Source organism: Mus caroli, unplaced genomic scaffold (assembly GCF_978045245.1).
Source record: "Mus caroli unplaced genomic scaffold, Mus_caroli_1 scaffold_15, whole genome shotgun sequence".
NCBI lineage: Eukaryota > Metazoa > Chordata > Mammalia > Rodentia > Muridae > Mus > Mus caroli.
In genome coordinates this window covers 60699005-60721167 of record NW_028227270.1, presented here as the reverse complement: position 1 = coordinate 60721167, position 22163 = coordinate 60699005, and the positions used below count along the sequence as shown (strand labels likewise).

Below are 22163 nucleotides of genomic sequence, written 5' to 3'. Positions count from 1 at the left end.
GGGGGAAGGGCGCTTCCAGGGAAGGGCGGGACGTGATGGGGGGGCGCGGGGCCCGTGCCCGCCGGCGGGGGCGGCACGCCTGGAGGGAAGACAAGCTGCGCGTGCGCAAGGTCGGGTGGGTACCAAGAGGCGGGGCGGGGCGAGGAGGGGCAAGGCGGGCGGGGCAGGGTGGGGCGGAGCAGGGAAAGGACTCCACTCTAACAAGGGCAACCGGCGGTGCGCGCCCTTGCCTTTGGGTGCCTGTGGGCCGCGGGCCACTGTAAACGTGTTAGCCCGCTAGCAGATCGACAGGTTCATCAAATCGCCCTCTTTTTTCCTTCCCAACCGGAGGCGCAGCCTAGGCTGGGGCAGGGTTTTCTTAGCTCCCAAATCCCATCAAACCTTGGGAAACGGTAAGGCCAAACCCTGACCCCAAATTGACCCAGAACAGGCTGGGAAGGATGTGGCGCATGGCCCATTTATCCAGGTAAATGAGATTATCTGATAGTACTGCGAACAAAATGTCATGCCCATTCATTTCAAAACGATGTTTCGATGTGTAATACGGAAAACCTTGGTGCAGACTCTAAAGGCAAAGACCAGTGGGGGAGAAGTAGGGAGCATGCTTGTGTTTTGACTGTGTTTAAATACTCTGAGATACATTGTTAATAAAGACATCATTTTTCTCTTTAAGGAGCATCGACCATGCTCCCTATTTATGGTGGTTGGTAAGGGATGTAAAATTATCACAGCATGATAGGGGACTAAACTGAGCCCTGTGAGGTTTTTATTTTGTTCTTATGTTTCGTTCAAGCAGGCTTGTGGAGGTAATTCAAAAAAACGTATTCAAGGTGTGAAACAGTGCTTCATGTTACTTGCTCTTGGCAGATGTCTTTACTGAGAGGAACAAAAGACTGCCATTTTATAAATGTTGGTTTTCCCCATACCTACAACACATATGCACATAATGATAGATTCAAGTATTTAAAATATCTTTAAACCACTCTCCACCACAAACTCCCCAATCTGAAAATGATTGTCTAAGAATATTTAATAGTTCAAAATTCATGACATTCAAAGAACGTGTTTCTAAATCAACTTGCAATCTAGAAATACATATAAATTGAATTCCTCTTTAGCAAAGTATGGTTAATGGTCAGAACAAAGGCTCAGAAGATTGGCCCATACAGCTGGGTAACCCACAGCGTCATTGGCTTTGAAGTTATTGCAAACACACAACTTGCAAATGAATGGCTCCTTTAGCTAGTGTGAGAACCTTCTCACCTGGAGAAGGATTGGGCTCCGGCCCTTATCAGACCCATGGGAGTTCCCAGCCTCAAGGACCATAACTTAAAAGCAGGGAAGCACAAGGGTTTGGCAGACAGTTTGAGCACTCGGGAATTAACTGGCCACTTCTCTGAGCACCACACTGTTCCAGCTATCTCCAAACCCTCAGCCAGAGCACTGTGCAGGAGCAAGGGTCCTCCAAGATCTCCCTCCATCGCCATGCTGTTAGACACCTTCTCTCCCAGAGCCGCTCCTCTGAAGGCTCAGCTCAATCTTGTACGCCTCCACTTCCCTTCTCCCCAGAGGTCTGCTTCCATCCTACCTGAACAATAGTGGAACTCAAATGATTTTGAAACCTCACTCATTGTGTGGCAATAAACTAATGACCAGAGGGAAGCATGACTCAGTGACAGGATACATGCTTTGCATGGCTGGGGCCCCAGTTCAATAACTACCACCACAAAAATAACTTGTAAAAAAGAGTCATCAGATGTAGGTCAGTCTAGATCGCTTAACTGGCACACCTCAGCCTGGCAACTCACAGATTCCATACAACTTCACTTATTTCAGCTTTAGTGGTAGAGAGCATGGCTCCATCTCTCATGATTTCTTTACCTCTTAAATCTTTAATACTGTGGCTTACAAAATGCAACAAACTTAATAATGAAACTGTAGCTGAAAGATCTAGAACATCCATGGACCTCTCCAAAAGTACAGTTTCCGTGTGGAGCATAAATGTTGGGACAGCAATTCGGTCCTGGATTTCTGAAACCTGGTGGGTCCTCCGGAGTTGCAAGACTGTTATAGCTCTTCATCATATTCAAAAATCAACAATTTACTGACACCTATATAGGTCAGAGGCAATCATCTGGAGATCTTTGGGGAAATAAAGCAAATAACTTCACTGGATGAAATGTCTAGCAACTGCCCTGTGTCAGGCTGAAGAATTTCCTACAAATAGGCCGAGGAGCAGAAATTCAGGATGAAGAACTTGAGCTGAACCTAAATAAATGAGGCCAAGCTGGGAAATGGAAGAAATAACCCTTATATGGCACACAGTGGAATGGATTTAGATGTAAAAGGTCTTACCATGGTTTCCATCTGGTTGCTACAAATGGCATGGTGTTCAGGGCCAGAAAACTTGAGAGAGAGAGTGTGTGTTTTCCTGTAGCCCTGGATGTTCTAGAACTAGTTCTGTACACCAGGCTAGTCTTAAACTTGAAGAAATACAGCTGCCTCTGTCTCCTGGTTGCTGGGATTAAAGGCATGGGCCACCATCACCTGGGAACAACTAAAATCTTAAACTGTCAGTCCAAGGATATAACTGGGACTGAGCTCATTATAAAAATTCTTTTTTTTTTTTTAAGGGTCAGCCTGCTCAATGGTAAGGACGCTGAGCACTAAGCCGGGGATCTAAATCCAATCTTTTCAACCCATGTGATGGAAGGAGAGAAGCAGCTGCAAGCTGTCCTCTGATTCCTTCATGCCCTGTGGGAAAGGTGCTGAGCTGCATGGATGGTATAATCCTACATAAAGTATTTAAAGAACTCAATACTATCAAAATATACGTGTATTAAAACAGGATTTTGTGGCGTATACTATTTTATTTTCTAAGAAAAAATACCAATGTATTTTCTACAATTTGCTAGAGCCCAGAATGGGTAAATGCTATCACTTTTCTTATATTTTGTACTTCTTTACTGAGTTTAAAGTTACCACACAAGGTAACAAAAAAAGTAAATTAAATTGAAAACAAAAACTAAAGAGGATTTTCCTCCTAATTATATGATCATCAAGGTTCGTGAGTTCCAGATTCTCTTTATACCCCCTGAGACGTGTGACAAGGATCATGAATTCTAGACTCTCCTCTTTACAGTTACTGAGATGCGTGACCTGTGACCTCTGTACTTGGGCATCCAGTTTACATATGGTATCAGTACATATTCATGATATTTTGTTATACAAATGAGGAAGTTATCATGATGCTATATTTGTAAAAATCTGTTTTTATCTGTTAAAAGCTTGGAAGAATATACATTAGAAGTTTTAGCAATAGATAACACTTCGAATCATTACAGGTCATTTAAAACATTTTTATTTCTCAATGTTTGTTATGGGCACGCAGTTATCTAAAGAAGAAAAGTTCATTGTTTAATGCATCACTGATAACTCTGATAGCCGTTTATTGGATTGACAACTATACTGTGTGTAAAAGCAAACAATGAGTCAGGAAGCATTTGTAAATGTAAATCTCGCTTGTGGCTTTGAAACAGACACAGAGCCACGACAGCACAAGGCCGAGCTGCCCTAAGCCACTCACTGGAAAGGCCCATTTACTCAGTGTTCTCTTCCCGCACAGTCTTATACCACAACCTGCCCAGAGAATTAGATTTTTCAAATTCTGAAGAAAAGGCATTTTAAATCGGCATATTCAGCTTCAGAACCTTAATGAAGGGACTGTCATAGATTTGCTTTGTTTGGGTTTTGAAGCAGGCTGCTCTGTAGCCCCAGAGCAGATGCAGAAGGTTGACCTTGCACTTCCAACCCTCCTGCCCTCTGCCCCCTCTGACTGCTGGAACTGTAGGTGTGAACTGCCATGCTCTTGTATGCAGCGCTGGTCCGCAAACCCAGATTTCCCCCGCATGCTAGAGAAACACTTACTGCATTATCTACAAACGCAGATAAAATCTCCTTTCAGGGACACACCCATCCTCTCAGAATATGGCCCCATCTTGATTTTCCTCATCACAATGGGATAGATATTTCAGGACAGTGATTACTCAGATCACCGAAAGAGCTTATTTATTCCATAGCTGTATCAGCTTCTAGGCCTGGAAGCCAGACCTTGGACAGGGCACAGCTGTAACTCCGGAGGCTGTAAATACCTTGCCATAGCGGTGTGCAGGTGGAATCTGATGGAAACTGTCTTCAGAGCTTGCTGGGGAAAAGCTGTTGATGGTGGGGGCAGAGGACATTTCCTTGGAGACACTGCACTGTGAAAACGCCTAAAGGGGAGCTAGCCAGGGCCACTGGGTACAGCATAGACAGGTATTGCCGAAGCTATACCTGCCCCTAAAGATAGATTAGGGTCCTGGCAGCAGCACTGACCAAAGTGAGCCTTAGTAACAGCAGATCCGAGTTGTTGAGTTCATGCATGCCTTCCGTCTCGGCCATGGTAGCCACACTTTGTGTGGATAGATACAGTGAGACTCACATGGTGCTGGCTGGGCAAAGAAGCTGATGATCTCAATGGCGATCAACCTGGCTAGTACCCGCCCCCCCTGCAGGGCGAGCCCTTCCATGAGCTTTTCCGGGCACCTCTAACACTAGACAAACGTGGTTCACTGTTCACTGCTGTGAGGGTTTCCCTTCACAGTCATCCTCCAGGGGCCACAGCGCTGCCATCTGCGTGTGAATGGTGGCAGCAACTTGTACACACCAGCTTTTAAGCCAGCTGTTTCACTTTCTCGGTGTCTTTGAACACACTGCCTCTAGAATACCTAGGTATTCTCTAAAATGTCTCCACCTTCCTTCTGTAAGACTCTTCTCTCCCCCAAACAGCTCTAGACTTGTGGTTCCTGGGACTCTGGTCCGACAGACAGCAAGCTCCACTAGCCTTAACTTCCGGAACACTGGTAAAACACTTCCACACTTCCCTGTGACGTTGGTTTGGAACTCAGAATGACTCATGTACGCACTGACTCTTTACAAGAAATGCATTCAACATATGATGTCACAGTAAAATTGATGTTCCTCTTGGTTCTTGCTACAGAGTTCCTAAAACTCTTTCAGTTTCTAAGATGCTGCATCTTTTTGTATGCTGATGAGATGGTTCTTGGCTAGGGGTTCCTGGATGCCCTCTAAAGGAAGCCTCCTTGTTGGAGGACCAAGGAGACAAAGGATTGGAACGTTTCCACCCTCACACACACACAGATTTGGAGCTGAGTGGGACTGAAGGTGGAGTTGGTCATCAGTGGTCAGATTAAGGGAACAACTAAGGGGCCAGTCCAAGAGCACAAAAATCCGAAAGGATAAGGTTCAAAGGCTTGCAGAAGATGGGGAGGTGTAAGATACTGTAGCCCAGAAAGCGCAGTGGCTGCACATGTGCCCTTGCCGTCTCTTCTGCGGCGTGGCTCCTGGATTCTCATACACGAGTAACAACGAGTATTGTAGATTGGATCTGGAACATCTTCCAGAGGCTCATATGTTGCAGTCTTTGTCACCAGTCAGTGACATCATTAGGGGCTGGAGGACATGTTAGGAGTGGACTGGGGTGCCCTGCAGGAAGTAGGTCACTACAAACATCTTCCTGAAGAAAATACAAGGACCCTGTAACTGTCTTGATAATACATCTAGACCACCCTTGTAGTGCTTTCCTGAAACCACAATAATTAGGAGCCTTCAGCATCTCCAGACTGACCCTCTGAAACAGATGAGCTCACCAGACTGGCCCTCTGAAACAGATTAGCTCATTGTCCCTGACTCTGCTTAAAGCCCAGATGTCCAGCAATTCCTGACAACAGGGACCCAGTGCAGGCATTCCTGCGAGCCGTGATGAGCTCCTCGCTTACCAGCCTTCCCTCCACGGGAGTCAGCGTTCTTGGAAGCCACATGGACAGTTGGTAAATAGTGCTATACTCAAATGGCTGTGGAGAAATTAGAGTCAGATGACCGGTTCTGCTTCCTATGATAAAGTACCCATCCCCGTTTCTCCAAGGATCAGACAAGACCAATTACCATCTTATACAGAGGAATGGGCACCACAGAACATGTCTGCCTGTCTGTCTGTCTCCTAGGCAGCTGTTGGATTAAAACTTGAGGTGTTAGGTCTCCCTCTGCTGAATGCAAAGCCAGGAAGCACACTGAGGAGATAAGACAGGTGAAAAGAGTGTTAGTCCTTAGAGCAAGCAAGAAGAGCAATGCACATTATTCCCAAGACAGTGTCTCTCCTCAGACAAAGAAAGCAGTTGCATTTTACTGGAGAAATTATGCACATAACACATGTTTATAGAGAAAGACACACCAGCCCATGTGGAGACAGGTATATTCTTGGCTCTATAAGAGCATCTTTCATACTTTCTATGTGCAAAAATAATGAATGATGTACAAACACACACACACACACACACCCTTCACCTCCCAACACACAGACTCTGGTTACCCCAAATATCATGTTGCAATATGGTAAAAATCTCATCATGTTTTCAAAGTAACAGGACCTCCCCCCAAAAAAATCATAAATTGAAGTTCTTTCTTTAAAAAAGAAAAATCCGCCGGGCATGGTGGCGCACGCCTTTAATCCCAGCACTCGGGAGGCAGAGGCAGGCGGATTTCTGAGTTCGAGGCCAGCCTGGTCTACAAAGTGAGTGCCAGGACAGCCAGGGCTATACAGAGAAACCCTGTCTTGAAAAACCTAAAAAAAAAGAAAAAAGAAAGAAAGAAAAATCCATCAGTTGGGGTCTGGAGAGATGATGACTCAGTAGTTGACCACCATACCTGGGTTCTGTTCTCAGCACCCACATGACAACTCAGTGTGCAAGTGATTTCTTTTTTTTTTTCTGTTTTTTTTTTTAAAGATTTATTTATTTATTATATGTAAGTACACTGTAGCTGTCTTCAGACACTCCAGAAGAGGGAGTCAGATCTCGTTACGGATGGTTGTGAGCCACCATGTGGTTGCTGGGATTTGAACTCTGGACCTTCGAAAGAACAGTCGGGTGCTCTTACCCACTGAGCCATTTCACCAGCCCGCAAGTGATTTCTAGTAGAAATCTGATGCCCCCGTTGGCCTCCACGTATGGTGTACTTACATAACAGTCAAAAATAAATAATTTCTTAAAATATATTTTTAAAAGGCATCTGCATGGCAGCAGACACAACCAGACACCTAAAGTTCTCATCCTGGAAGCCCCTCACTTGAGCTAAGTTACAGCTGGCCACATGAATTTAGAGGTGTTGGGTCTTTAACCCATAGGCAATATGTCTTGGCTAGAAAAACAATTTTGTAATAATGTTAATGAAAAGGAAATAGGTCACAAAAGAGTTGACTCTGATGGAACAGCTTGGAGCTTGGATAAATGCCACAGGAACACTCTGGACTTGAGTAAATCAAGGGCCACACGAACAGAGAGGAGATAGCAGAATACAGATTTTAAGTCTGTGACATTTCTTTTGCGCCTTGCATCTGAGCCAACTGACAGCAGGATTTGGAGGGCACCTCAGAAAAAAGGACTCCGGATACTGCGTCCCCAAAGAAGGACTAGAGTCAGATAGTTTTAGGAGAAGCAGAAGGTTGATACACTTTCAGGGCAGAGGAAGTGGACCAGAACCAATAGAGACTTAGAGTCACTCAGCCCTGCTGTACGGAGAATGGGGCCTTTTATGTCAAAGGCACAGGCTTTGGGGATCATTTTCTTAGCACAAGATTTTCCTCACATGCTTTCGACTGCTGTGTGTGTGTGTGTGTGTGTGTGTGGTGTCTCTTCTTCATGGTGAGCCTTCACCCAGGGCAGTGAGGTGGAGAAGTATGATGCGCTGAAGATCTCTATCAGACCCTGCAGCTCCTCCCCGCCTGCAGCACTGGCTGGGGCGGTGGCGGGGTTAGCTCTTCTCTTTACCAACTTGTTCTTCATATGCTGATAAGGCCTTCTATACAGTCCCCCTCCTACCCTCTAGCACATGCATGGTTCCGAAAAGGAAAGCAGTCTCTCTTCTCGTGGATGCGCCTTAGGTTCTGTTGGGAACAGCATGAAGGAGACTCAGCCTAGCCCTGAGGCCTACTCTCTGTGACTTGGCAGTGGTCTTGAGTAGTCCTGACCAGCCTTGTCACTGTCAAGGCAATAAAACAGACAGACAGACAGACAGACAGACAGAGAGACGGACTGGCTCAGGAACCCATTTAGAGGATCCCAAATTCCATGTTCTAATAAGGTGGTGATTCCTTGAAGCTTTTGTGGAAACAGAACAAACACCACAGCTGAGGACACTCTTCATGTGCCCTGGTAGAAACATTTGGAGAGGGTTGGAGTGAAGTTGAGGAATGGCAAGCCTCATGTGCCACCTGATGCCACCCTTAGCCTTGCAGCTGGTGGACGCTAGGGTCTACTACGCTAATTCATACATTTCAGAAAGCTATGTCTAGAGGTGCACACCTTTAAACCCAGCGCTTAGGGTGCATAGGCAGGTGGATCTCTGTGAATTCCAGGCCGGCTTGGTCTCCGTATAGAATTCCAGGGCAGCCAGACTTACAGAGAGAGACCCTGTCTACAAATACGGGAGTGGGGGAACGGGAGAGACAGAAAGAAGACAACCTGACAGAGAAGGGATTTACCTGATAGTCACAGAGATGTTAGATCAGATAAGAGAGGAATCGCTAATAAGGAGGCTAAAAACAATCCAAGATAAACTGTTATGTGGCTCTGACCCTGTAACACTTCAACCTCTCCACAGTTGGGGAAATTCCAATCCTTTAAGCACCCTGGCAGGTTTAGCTTCTCTCTGGGAACTTCCATTCACTTCCCTGAACGGGGTAAGGGAGAGGAAGGATCACAGCTAAGGGGAAGAGAAATCTGAGCTCAGCCAAGCATCCCAAAATAGCTGAAGAGCCAAATTATAAATGTGCAAAATTGATCCTTCCAGTCAGCCCATCCTAAGCTTCTTTCCTGCCAGGAAGAGTCTAATTCAATTAGGGAAGGCTTGGAGGAAAAGGCTCTTGCAGTCTTGAGCCCAGCTGAGCATCCTTAGTGTTCACATGGCTATATTGAGAGTCATCACTCATTTGTGCACATGAGCCCGTCCTGGGCATGCTCAGTAGCACTCAATGGGACGTTTGCTCTGCACTGTGCCATTTACCACTACCCGGCTTTGCTGCTGCTCTGCACTCATCCTTCCCCAGCTCCTGCAGTGTCTCTACTGTTCATCCTTCTAAAAATACTTATTGTATGTGTATGATGTACAGAAATGCTTTTTATGTGTGCTTGCATGTGTGCCACATGGGTGCTTGGAATCTGCCAAAGAGGGCGTCAGATCTCCTAGAATGGAATTGCAGGTGCTTTTAACCACCGTGTAGGTGTTGAGAACTGAACCCAGTTCCTCTGCGAGAGCAGAAAATGCTCTGAACTACTGAACCATCTCTTTAGGATCTACTGCACTTTTTTTTTCCAAGCTAAAGATCCAGGGGAAAACTTGAATCTGTGTTGAGTAAGATTCTGTAAGAGCAAATGACCAGTTAGAATTATATGGTTGGGTCTGGACAGATGGCTCAGTGGTTAAGAGCAGTGACTGCTCTTCCAGAGGTCCCTAGTTCAATCCCCAAATTCCCAGTAACCACATGGTGGCTCACACTCATATGTAATGGGATCTGATGCCCTCCTCTGCGGTGTCTGAAGAGGACAACAGTATACTCAAATACATAAATAAACCTTTTTTTAAAAAAGAGAATTATGTGGTTGTATTTCATCACAAAAACAAAAGCAAGTAAGATATGCATACATCTTGTCTCCTCAGCGTTAGAACAGAAGAAAACTGGACCTGATGGCTACCCTCAAAGTGCAAGCCTGTGTGAGTAGAGGTTACTGGAGAAGAATCTTCACCAACGAAGTCACTCAGCTATGATCCTTGCAAAATATGCTACTGACCAAAACAGCATGATATGCACACCAGTGCAATAGTGTCACCTCTGTGATGGGAATAACTGATGTCTTCTGGCTGAATTTTAGGCTCAGTTCTCAATAGACACATCTGGAACTGTAAGCCTGGTCAGGAGCCCGTGGCTGGGACTTCATAGACCCTGGTGGAGAAACTGCCATTGCTATTATGCTAAGTGTGCATAATGTGTCTCTCACACTGACTTGTAAATGGTTACATCTGTCTACAATGTCATCAGCTTTGGGCAGAGAGATAGCTACAGAGACTCATGACATGTCAGCATGATGAGAATAACTGACTATGAGGTACTCATCCATACATGGGGTGTCTACCCAACCCCCAAGGTTCGGGGTACGTCATAAAAGAAGGGAGGAAAGAATATGAACTGGAGGTCATAGTGTAATGTTGCGGAACTCTGTCTTCCAGACATGACATGGCCATTGGACCCTTGAATGTACACCAGCTATCATTACCTACCTGCACATGACTTACATAAGGATGGAACTGCCAGCCAGCACCCTGTCATGGAGAGGGGAGGAGCCATTGCTAGGGCAGGGACAGCAGCCACTGGTAAGGCACCCATGCTCCTATAAACAATTCCTTACTCATGCTCCTGTAGGCGACCTAGTGAAATTAATTGGAACGCACGCATACACGCATGTGCACACACACATGCACCCACAAAGTAGAGGTAGAGAGGGGAGGTTCTATGCTGTATCTCACAGTAGATAAGTGGATTTTTTTTCTTTCAATCTTTTATGTCCTTATGATATTTCAGACAGGGTTTCTCTGTGTAGCTCTGGCCGACCTGGAACTCACTCTGTAGGCCAGGCTGGTCTCAAGCTCAGATCTGTCTGCCTCAGGAGTGCTAGGATGTGCTAGGATTGAAGGCATGTACCACCATGTCTACTCTTCTCTTTCTTATAAAAAAATCATTCTTTATGAGGCTGGGAAGAAGAGCTAAGTGGTAGAAAGCGTAATCAGCATAGATGTACCCTGGATCAAACACCAACACTAGGGTAACAGCAACAAGAACCAAGACCATACAAACCTAGAATATTTTTTGTCAGTATCTAGAAACCATCTATATAAAATAAAAACTCAGAGTATAAGAAATTAAAACGATACATTTACAATCTTCCTAAAAACAAACATTTTGATTAGACATAGTGGCATTCACCTATAGTGCAATAACTTGGGGGGGGGGGATTCGAGGGCAGTAGGGTCACGTGGACCTGGACTCTTGGCCAGCCAGGGAATACAGTAAGACTGTCTTAGAACAAAACATCTTTATAAGTTAGAAATCTAAAGTGGCTAGGCAGTGGTGGTGCACGCCTTTAATCCCAGCACTCAGGAGGCAGAGGCAGGCAGATTTCTGAGTTTGAGGCCAGCCTAGTCTACAGAGTGAGTTCCAGGACAGCCAGGGCTACACAGAGAAACCCTGTCTCAAAAGAAGAAGAAGAAGAAGAAGAAGAAGAAGAAGAAGAAGAAGAAGAAGAAGAAGAAGAAGAAGAAGAAGAAGAAAGAGGAGGATGAGGAGGAGGGGAGGGAGGGAGGGAGGGAGGGAGGGAGGGAGGGAGGGAGGGAGGGAAGGAAGAAAGGAAGGAAGAAATCAAAGTGATGTCTTAATTTATTCCTAAATCTTACATCCTTATGGGTAAGGACGTGGCATGGATGGGGGCAACCTAAGACAGATGCTGATCCCAGAGCTGCTAATAAAACAAAAAGGGGGAGATGCAGGAAGTGGGTTCAGCCGCATGGACCAAGATGTTTACTGCCTTGCCTGAGCATGCACAGTGAGGCTGCATGTATGGGCTGCCTGCCAGGCTGGACTGTTCCTCATGATCCGGACCTGTCAGCCTATCGGTGACTGACCTAAGCTCGTGCCTGGAAAGTGTGTGAATTCTGATTGGATGAGGTGGGGTGGAGCTAGATGAGGTCAGTTGGCGTGAGTATAGGAAGAGTTGTAGCCCTTGCCCTAAGAAGAAGAAGTTGTTGTAAGTAAAGCTGCAAGAAGGATGGAGGAAGAAAAAGCTGCTGGGGAAGAGAGCTGTAGGGGAAAAAGCCACAAGTAAAGAAGTTGCTGCATGAACCTGCCTTGGTGTCCATGTCATTCTTGTCGCCACAGGAAGAAATGACAGTGCCACTTACACCGATGTTTGTTGATACTGTCTACACAAGTAAAAACTCGGGAGCATCCATTTTAGCACTGTCTCCAGATAATGTCTCATAGGCTATGGCTGTGGAAATGAGGACACCTGTGACATGCAGGGGTTCTGACAGCAGAAGAAGCCACACTCTGCAGCTGCCCAGGTCAGTGTGGTGCAGGTGCTATCCACCTGGTAGCTCTAGAGCCAGGCTCTCCTGCTCTACCTCCACGTAAGGTCTCACTGAAGCAACCAGTTGGCAGGAGTGGAAAGGGCCTCCAGGTAAGGTCTCATTGAAGCAACCAGTTGGCAGAAGTGGAAAGGGGCCACACGGGGTATGCAGATTTCTGTCTTAGTTACTTTTCTGTTGCTATGAAGAGACATCATGACCAAGACAATTTATAAAAGAAAGCACTTAACAGGCAGGTTGCTTACAGTTTTAGAGGTGAGTCCATGTCTGTGTTGGTTTGAAAATGGTTCCTATAGGCTTGCAGGAAATGACACTATTAGACGGTGTGGCCTTGTTGAAGGAGGTGTGACCTTGTTGAAGAAAGTGTGTCACTAGGGGAGGGCTATGAGGTCTTAGATGCTCAAGCCAGGCCCAGTGTGTCACTTTCTTCCCAATATTTGCTGATCTGGATGTAGAACTCCCAATCACCTCTCAAACTTCCAGTCAGCCTGTGTGCCACCATGATAACAATGGACTAAACTTCTGGACTTAAGCCACCCCCCAATGAAATGTCTATTTATAAAAGTTGCCATGGTCATGGTGTCTCTTCACATCAGTGGAATAGTGACTAAGACGCACCACAACTTCCATTATCATGTCGTCGGCTAAAGTGAGTCACATCACATTATATCTTGGGAAAGATTGGGAAATGTTTGGCTGTAATTGTTGCTTTTAGTTTCCTCAGATGAAGGGATGAGATGAAAGTTTCTACCCAAGCCGTGCTAATACACAGCCTGGGCTGAACCCAGAGCATTTCTTTCTCTTTACTAACTATCCCTGGGCCTGGAAAATTCTAGCCTCCATACAATCTAATCTTCCAAGATGACTTACTCAATCCGACTTCTCTCTTGCTCTGACTAGACTGCTCTGCCTGGTGGTTCCCAGGTCTCTGTCTGTCTTCCTCCTCCTGCCTGGCAGGATTTGATTTGATTTGATTTGATTTGATTTTTATGAGTCCTAGGCATAAGGCAGATTTGGCCAACAAGCCAGCATCAGGCTAGGATGAACAAAGGACTGCTCTCTGCTCTGCCCCTGACTGATAGAAGAATCCACCACCAGCTTATCTCTTTGCCAGGGGAGCTTAATCCATCTCAATTTTAAGTGGCTGGTGAAAAAGAAGTTGGGACAGCCATACCCACTGGAGATGGGAGTCACTGAGCTAGCACCACTGCTTGGCACAGTTCCAGCAAGGCTGAGCTACATGCTGCTGTCCTTCTGTCTCTCACTTTTGGGGTTTGGTCTCCATGTGCTGCATTCCTGGGGGCTTTCTGCATTACGATTCATTTCATGTCTTTTTCTGAGAAAATCATGTCTGAGTCTTTCTAGGAAAATCCTAAAATTAACACTATCTGGCCACTATTTGGAAGTCTTCCTTATGTCCTGGAGATCATGAAGCACAGATAAGTACGTAGCTGGATTTGATTTGATTTGATCCAGGAATCTTCTTAGGATATCATTCCCTGAGATGACTCAAACTGTATAATTGGTGCAGGGTAAGCAGAGAATTTACAGGCTCTGCCTGGTCAGGAGAATAGGTTACAGTTTCAATGCCTCCCTTCACAATACACTTAAAGCTCTCTGTAAATGTCATCTATACATAGGGAGTCGCATAGGGTGCACCCCTGGAGGAATAAATTCAGTAAATAAGATAGACTGGCTGAAATGAACTTTTCCTACTTTATAGAATAGCATAGATGATGAAACATAATAAAACGAATTAGGTATTAGTATTTGCTATTCATAAAAAGATCAGTTCATATAGTTTCTGTTTGTCTGGGGTGCTTTAAAACACCTAACCTAAAAGCAGGCTAACATATAATAAATGTATTTGCTTTGGAGGAGACATTCTTTAGATTATTTAAATTGAAGTTATAGGGCTGATAATAAAAATAAATTCTGTTCTGTTTGTATTTTCTTTTTTTTTTTTAAAGATTTATTTATTTATTATATGTAAGTACACTGTAGCTGTCTTCAGACACTCCAGAAGAGGGCGCCAGATCTCGTTACGGATGGTTGTGAGCCACCATGTGGTTGCTGGGATTTGAACTCCGGACCTTCAGAAGAGCAGTTGGGTGCTCTTACCCACTGAGCCATCTCACCAGCCCCTGTTTGTATTTTCTAATTGTGACTGAACTTATAACCCTGGACATTTAATGAAAAATCAAATGCATAACCTATACCTCTTGAGTAATCTTTGTTCGGGGAAATCTGTATAAATAAACAATCTGACTGCTAGTCTTGCAGCGAAGCTGAAGATTGCCTGGGTCATCTATGCCCGACTCACTTCTTCCTTCTTTATCTCCTCTGTGGACGGACTGCCCTGTCAACAATGCACCAGCCAAGAGAGGAATTACTTTCTTTTACTATTAAAACTGCTTATTGACTGTTGCAGGATATTTGACCACTCTGTGAACTCTGAGATTGTGTTGTTTCATGAGAACAGAGAGGAAAGGAGGATGCTTAAGAGAGAGCAGCACAGAGAGAAAAAGGAGAGGAGGCAGCTTGAGAGGGAGAATTTTGCACAGACAGGTTGAAGAGAGAACAAGCTAGACACAAGTGAAGACAGAATGAGCCAGAGAATGAGAAGGAGCCAGAGATTAGAACAGATGGCCAGAGTTACTCCGAGGCCAAGAGAGAATCCAGAGTGAGTCAGTCTGCTTGGAGAGGAGTTTGAGCCAGAACAGCTGAGCTGAATCAGCCAGCTAGAATACAGAAAGAGAGAGAAAGAGTGAGCTTAGTCAGCAGTAAGTCTCAGAGGCTGAAAACATCTAGCCCTGGATTAGATTGTGCGGAGGCTAGAAGCTTTCAGGACTAGGCCTAGGTTAGCAGACTGAGGCAGTAATCTTCCAAGTCAATTACATCCGGAGAATAAAAGTTACATTTGCAGCTTCCTTCCCCTTGGTTCCTCTGCCTATCAAAAGTTACATTTACAAGTAATTTCCCAAGTCAGAAACAAGTCAGGTTGCAATCTGACGCAACTGGCATGAACTGGTCAAACCTCTCTCTGGTTGTTCAGGACTCTGCTCTATGCACAGTGAAGCATCCCTAAGATCACCTATGCTGGCTAGTTTTAAGTCAACCTGACACAAGCTGGAGTCACCTGAGTGTCAGGAACCTCAACTGAGAAAACGTCAACAGAAGATGGGGCCATAGGTAAGGCTGTAGGGCTTTTTCTTGATTAGTGATTGATACGGGAAAGCCCAGCCCACTGTGGGTGGGTCCATCCCTAGGCTGGTGGTCCTGGATGCTGTAAGGGAGCATGCTGAGCAATGTAGTAAGCAGCACTCCTCCATGGCCTCTCCATCAGCTGCTGTCTCCAGGTTTCTGCCCTGTTTCCCCCGGCCTGACTGCCTTCCATGATAAACTGTGGTATAGAAGTGTAAAGCCAAATAAACCCTTTCCTCCCCAAGTTGCTTTTGTCATGGTATTTCATTGTTGCAGTAGAAATCCTGAGATAATGCCCCTGGGAGATTCAGATCAAGCATACTCAGACTTATGAGTTCCTGATCACAGGAACAGTCTTCTTGAAGGTGGGTTTTGATAGGATGCTTCTTCCCTGCGAATAAATGCTTTCCTCCTTGAATGCAATCATCATGGTGGGAAGCATGGCATCATGCAGGCAGACTTGGTTCTAGAGAAACCAAAAGTTCTATGTCTTGATCCAAAAGTAGCCAGAAGGAAACTCTCTTCCACATTGGGCAGATCTTGAGCATTAAGACCTCAAAGCCCACTTCCTCCAACAAGGCCATACCTCCTTCAATAAAGCCACATATTATGTAATACTACACACACACACACACACTAAGAAATAAATTACTGGTAAGTCAGTCAACCTATCAACTTGGGATGTGGAATTCTAATTATGTGGAGAGAAGAGTAAAATATTTCAATATTGAATTTTCAAATTTAGAGCAGTTATATGATTTGACTAAATTGTTCAAAGTAATTAGGAACTGCCAGGCTTAGTGGCAAAGGCTTGTCATCCCAGCAGTGAGAAGCTGAGGCAAGAGAACTGGTACAAGTTTACCTATAGCCTTGGTTACTTAATGATGGAAATCGTCTCAAGAACAGGACAGAAATATACATTTCAATAGGAGGCAGGATAGAGAATAACAAAGTAACAAATAGACGAGTTTCCCATTTTAAGGGGGGAAAAATCACAAGGCAACTTAAACCTCTGAAGCTAATTCCACCTGCACTTCACACATGTCCAAGATAAATTTTTCAAGTGTTTTAAAAAAAAAACATTTATTTATTTATTTTATGTTTATGAGTGCTCTATCTGTATGTACACCTGCATACTAGAAGAGGGCATCAGATCCCATTACAGATGGCTGTGAGCCACCACGTGGTTGCTAGGAATTGAACTCAGGACCTCTGAAAGAGCAGCCAGTGCTCTTAACCACTGAGCCATTTCTCCAGCCTAAAATTTTTAAGTTTTAAAGTAACCCCCTATACTAGTTACTTTTTATTGCTCTGATAAAAACACCAATAATGATTTATACTAGAAGATGTTTATCTTGGCTTATGGTTCCAGAGGGAAACAGAGTCCATAAAGGTAAGGAAGACAGAGCAGCAGGCAGGAGGCATGGCCTCCGGAATAGCAACCCAAGAAATCACACCGTCGGCCACAAACACAAACCAGAGAGAGCAAACTGCAAGTGAGGACAGGCTATAAATTCTCCAAGTCCACCCCCAAGTGATGTACTTCCTCCACTAAGGCTCCACCCCCTAACGTTTCTACAACTGCTGCAAACTGCACTACCAAACAAGGACTTGGTGTTAAGTATGTGAGCCAGTGGGGGGATGCTTCTCATTCACACCTCCATTACACCTCTCACACACCTCCATTGCGTCCCTGAATATCAAACTGACCCGGAATCACACATACAAGCACAATCAAAGCCTAACAGCTTGGCTTTAGAAAGATGAACCACCTGGGACACCAGCTGAGTTACAAAGTGCTCACCGTGCTCTGTGTTTGGTGTTCAGAAACCACGTAATCTGAGCATGGTTCAGGATGACAGACACAGACAGACCCCAGACTCACTGCCTACACGTTTGAGCCTACTCAGGTTCCAGGCCAAGTGAAAAACTATCTCAAAGCAAGATGGATTGCTCTAGAGTAGCGTTTCTCAACCTGTGAGTCGGGACCCCTCTGGGGTTGCATATCAGATAACCTATATATCAGATATTTACATTGAGATTCTTTTGTAAAAGTTATAAATAGATGGATAGATAGATAATAGATGCACACACACACACACACACACACACACACACAGTAGCTATCTTCAGACGTACCAGAAGAGGGCACCAGATCCCATTACAGATGGTTGTGAGCTGCTGTGGTTGCTGGGAATTGAACTCAGGACCTCTTGAAGAGCAATCAGTGCTCTTAGCCGCTGAGCCATCTCTCCAGCCCCCTACATTAAGATTCTTAATAGTAGCAAAATTATAGTTACAAAGTATCAACACAATAATTTTATGATGGGGGTGTCACATCAACAGGAAGAGCTGTATTAAAGGATCAGAGTTTTGGGAAGGTTGAGAACTGTTATTCTAGAAGGAACAACACACAAGTTCCTTACACAACTGAACACATGCATGCACACTACAAATTTCATACTTGAAAAAAATACAACTATTGTACATTGAATTTTTAAATTGGTGACTAGCATGGCCTCAGATTTGACATAAGTCATTGTCACACTTAACACCACAACAGATACCTTTGTCCACTCATCTGTGCAGTATCAGGCCACGTGGTCAGAGATGTTATTCTTAAAGCCAAACTTTATATAGAAAGTTGTGATGTTAACCTTTGTTGTGCATCTTGGCTACATCTGTAATGAACTAAAACCCAAAAGGCTGGGCACACCTATGAGGGGTTTCTTACTTAATTAAATCTTCTGAGGTGGGAAGACCTGCTTCTGATCTGGACCTTGAAGGTGAAAAGATCCACCTCTAATCTGGGCCACAGATTCTGCTGGCAGCTTTTCTAAAGGACTTGGAAGGAGCAAGCTTGTTCCCTTTGCCTGCTTGCTCTCATTCTCGCTACCCAGTCCATTCCTTCACTGGCATTAGAGCCTACTTCTTTAGGATCCCAGCATCTACTGAAGAGCAGCTGGGACATCCAGCCATGCAAACTAAGTAACTACTGGATTCTTGGACCTTTCATTGGTAAACAGTTATTGTTGGACTAGCTGGACCATGGCCTGTAAGTCACTCTAATATATCCCTTTTAGATAGATAGATAGACAGACAGACAGACAGATAGACAGACAGACAGACAAGACAGATTCATTCTATCAATTCTCTTCCTCTGGAGAACCTTGACTAGGTACAATTTTGTTAACTAATTTCTATTTTCCAAGCTTTTGTTCTCTTTAGTTACAGGTATGTGTGTGGGTGTGTACATGTGTGTGCATGTGCCCCTGGAGACCACAGAGGATATAAGAAGGCATCCGAGACCCTGGAATGGGAGTTACAAGCAGTTATTAACTGCTTGGCCTGGGAGCTGAACTCGGAGCTCTGCACGAACAGTATGCTTCTGCCATCTGAGTCTTTGCTCTGGCCCCCTAATTTTTAATTTTTAGAACATATCCTTCCTCAAAAATATCTTCTTATTCTCTCATTTCCTGTGTCAAAGAACCCGTAATCCACTGCACCCTCGGGCTAAATCAGAACTCTCAAAACTGACTCCAGACAGAAAAATCTCTGCAAATTGACATAAAAAGCAAAAATAGGAAAATTATATATGTATATATATGTGCATACGTACATACATACATATGTATATGTTCTGGCTGGAACCCCACCACAATATAAAGTCACTTTAGAAATGAATTCTGGGCCGGCAGTGTACTCAATCCCATATGGACTGGGGGGATACACTTTATATGCTCTGCAGAAAAGTTCAGAACGATTATAGCTCAGACGTAATGGGGAAAGAGGGTTTGAAACAACTTCTGCTCTGTTCTTGCCTCAGTGGTTGGGGTAGCTCAGGTCACTAAGGCTAAGCTGAGCCCGAAGGCAGTTCAGTCCCCTCCCCCCGCCTTCCAACCCCACCTCAGGTGCTCCCTGGGGACAGTAGCCTCTAGCCCTTGCTTCTGTTTCTTTATGTGATTTCTTGGAACTCCATTCTCTTAATCTACAATGGGAGCAAAACCCTCAGAATAGTGTACATGAACTGGAGTTACTGCGATCAAACATACACTACTACCATTTCCATTGTTAAAAGATGGCTATAGGCATCCATTTTTGTGATGCATATCTACTCTCAGCACTTAGGGAGGTGGAGAGCCTGTCTCAAAAAAAATAATAAATTAATAGTAAAACACAGTGCATTGGCATGTGCTGGATTTGGAGAGATGCAACTGTGATTCTAAATATGAAAAATACATGCATGAACTAAAGGCTTTTAGAGATCTAGCACAGGAGGCTCCCACATGCTAGAACATCACCATGAAGTTTCTCTGACGCTCCCAGGGTCTCAGAGACTGAGGAGGTGTTCTGTGGGTACCAGAACTCTGATTTTCTTCAGAAGGGCCTGACACCACCGCCGTGGACATCCCCAGGGATTTGTAGGTACCAGGATGCCTTATGTTACACAGAGCAACAACCCTGATTCAGGGAAATTCATTATCTCACTGCATGAATAGACTGCAGGGCTAGCGAATGCGACCGAGGGATTTTTTTCCCCATTATTCCACCTTGGGAGATAAAGAGAATGAATAATGTTGACTTAGACTATTTTTCTGGGGCTCACTGAGTGTTCGTGAGTAAATGTCCTATATGGAGTTTTGAATCGTGACTTTCAGTTCTAGATTCTTTCCTGGCTTTTTATACAAACCGGACTACTCTAAGAGCAACAAGACTGAAGGGATCTAAGAACACATCCGTTGGCATGTGGCTACATCCCTCTCTGCACATCTGAACACAGGCCTCATGTTCCCCAAGAACATCTGCACACTGTTCTAAAATCCCAATCAGACACTTGGTGCAGGTGGGTATTGGAGATCCCTTCCTCCACAGATAGGACGATTGAGGAAGAAGTCTTCCTTTCCTTTTGGGAGCTTATGGGAGAAATAAAGATGCCCAGGTACCTTTCTAATTAAGAAGAGATGTAGTGACAATGTTTGTTTCTTTGAACAACATTCAGTTACGTGATGTGAACTTTTTTGTTTTAATCCCAGGTGTGGGATATGGGGCTGCTTGACATTGTCCACAGCTGCTATGGTTTCCCTGGTGTTCTAGTGGGCGTGTGATTTTTGCCAGCTGCAGATAGTTTATGTTTGGCGTTCTGAGGACTCTTGAGAGGGTATAAATGCTAGAGCCCCTAGAGAGCCTGTGATGGCTGCTGCCATCCCTCACTGTTTTTGCTGATTGCTGTTTGCTAGATTACTGGTTGGAGATACTCTGACAAGAAGACTGGGCTTGCCCCCAAGGAACTCAACACCCCTAATCATCAGGGAGTAGTCTGAAGAGGTCTACACCCCCTTCCCCCCTCCCCCCCAGTCCCATAACCTTCTTTCTCTCCTACCTAGTGTTGTGAGGTTGGAAGGGATAGAGGTGGAATAAGGGTTGGAAGTGGTAGATACAGGAACCCAATAAAGTAGCTGAAATGTATGCCTACAGATGTAACTTTGTTGGTATTCTGTCTGGATTCCACCCCCACAGTTACCTGGCAAGAGCCAGGTAAGGTAAGCTTGGCCCTCTACAAAAGGGGCTGCTTGGCCCCTCCTTTCTTACTCTCTTGTCTCATTTACTCTTGCTTCCTGCTTGCCGTCTCTCTCCCCATTCCCTTCTCCACCTCTCTCCACATGGTCATGGCCAGTTTCTACTTCTCTATTCTTCCCTTTTCTCTGCCTTTCTCTGCCTCTACTACCCTCTTAACTCCCCTCCCCATGCCCTAAATAAACTCTATTCTATACTATGGCTGGTCTCTCAGGGGGAAGGGATGCCTTGGCATAGGCCCAAGAGACATCCCCTCCCCCCACAGCTCACCACACACCCTGCCAACACAAATCACGACAAACCTAACGTGAGCAAATGGTAAGGCATAAACCTCATGAGTCTGTATTTTTTCGCTATTCAGCAATGACTGTAATGACAAAAGGCTTGAACAGATGAGTCAGTTAAAGATTAGTATTTTTAAAGTTATTGTTACTTATTTCTTTGTACATATGCACTGTGACAATAATAAGGTTTTCTTTGTTTCTTTTTGTTTTGTTTTGTTTTTGAAACAAGGTCTCACTGTGTAGACCTGGATGTCCTAGAACTTGGTCTGCAGACCAGGCTGGCCTCAATCTTCCAGACATCCGCCTGCCTCTGCCTCCCCAGTGCTGGGATTAAAGGTGTGCACCACCGTGCCCAGTCTTGTTTATTTTCTTAACTCCTTTCTTTCAAACAGACAAAAGAAGTTTGAGGGTTTTTTTTTTTTTTTTTTTTTTTTTTTTGTCCTTTTTGGTTGGTTGGTTGGTTGGTTTTTTGAGGAATGGTGCTTAGGCATAGAGAGAGGTATTTTTAACAATATAGCCTATCTTAGATGCTAATATTTACACTGTGCACTGAAGGGAGAAACTACTATTTACTCTCAGTGAAATATTTATTTAAAAGTAAATGATTCCAAGATTTCTAGGCTGACAGGTTTGCCTTGCTAATGTAAATTACTCCTTCAAGGACAAAAGGGTTTGTGCAACTTCTATTGAACTTTAAAGATGAAATTTGTCTCCTGTTGAAGCAACTCCAGTTTTCTAGGCCCTGTCTGGTTCCCCTGCCTTTGATAGCTACATTTCTGAGACACAGCCCGTGCTGCTGCTGGATTTGCAGAATGTTGGACTCTCTCTCAAATCAAACGTGTATAAAAGACT

At 44.6% G+C, this 22163-nt stretch overlaps 1 long non-coding RNA gene across 1 annotated transcript; it reads left to right on the top strand.

Moving 5' to 3' along the window:
- Positions 1–53: 53 nt before the first annotated feature.
- On the top strand, positions 54–11095 carry LOC147000951 (uncharacterized). The gene is made up of 3 exons (XR_015045421.1): positions 54–110; positions 9772–10217; positions 10339–11095. It is a non-coding gene; the product is annotated as an uncharacterized LOC147000951 (long non-coding RNA).
- Positions 11096–22163: the final 11068 nt, after the last annotated feature.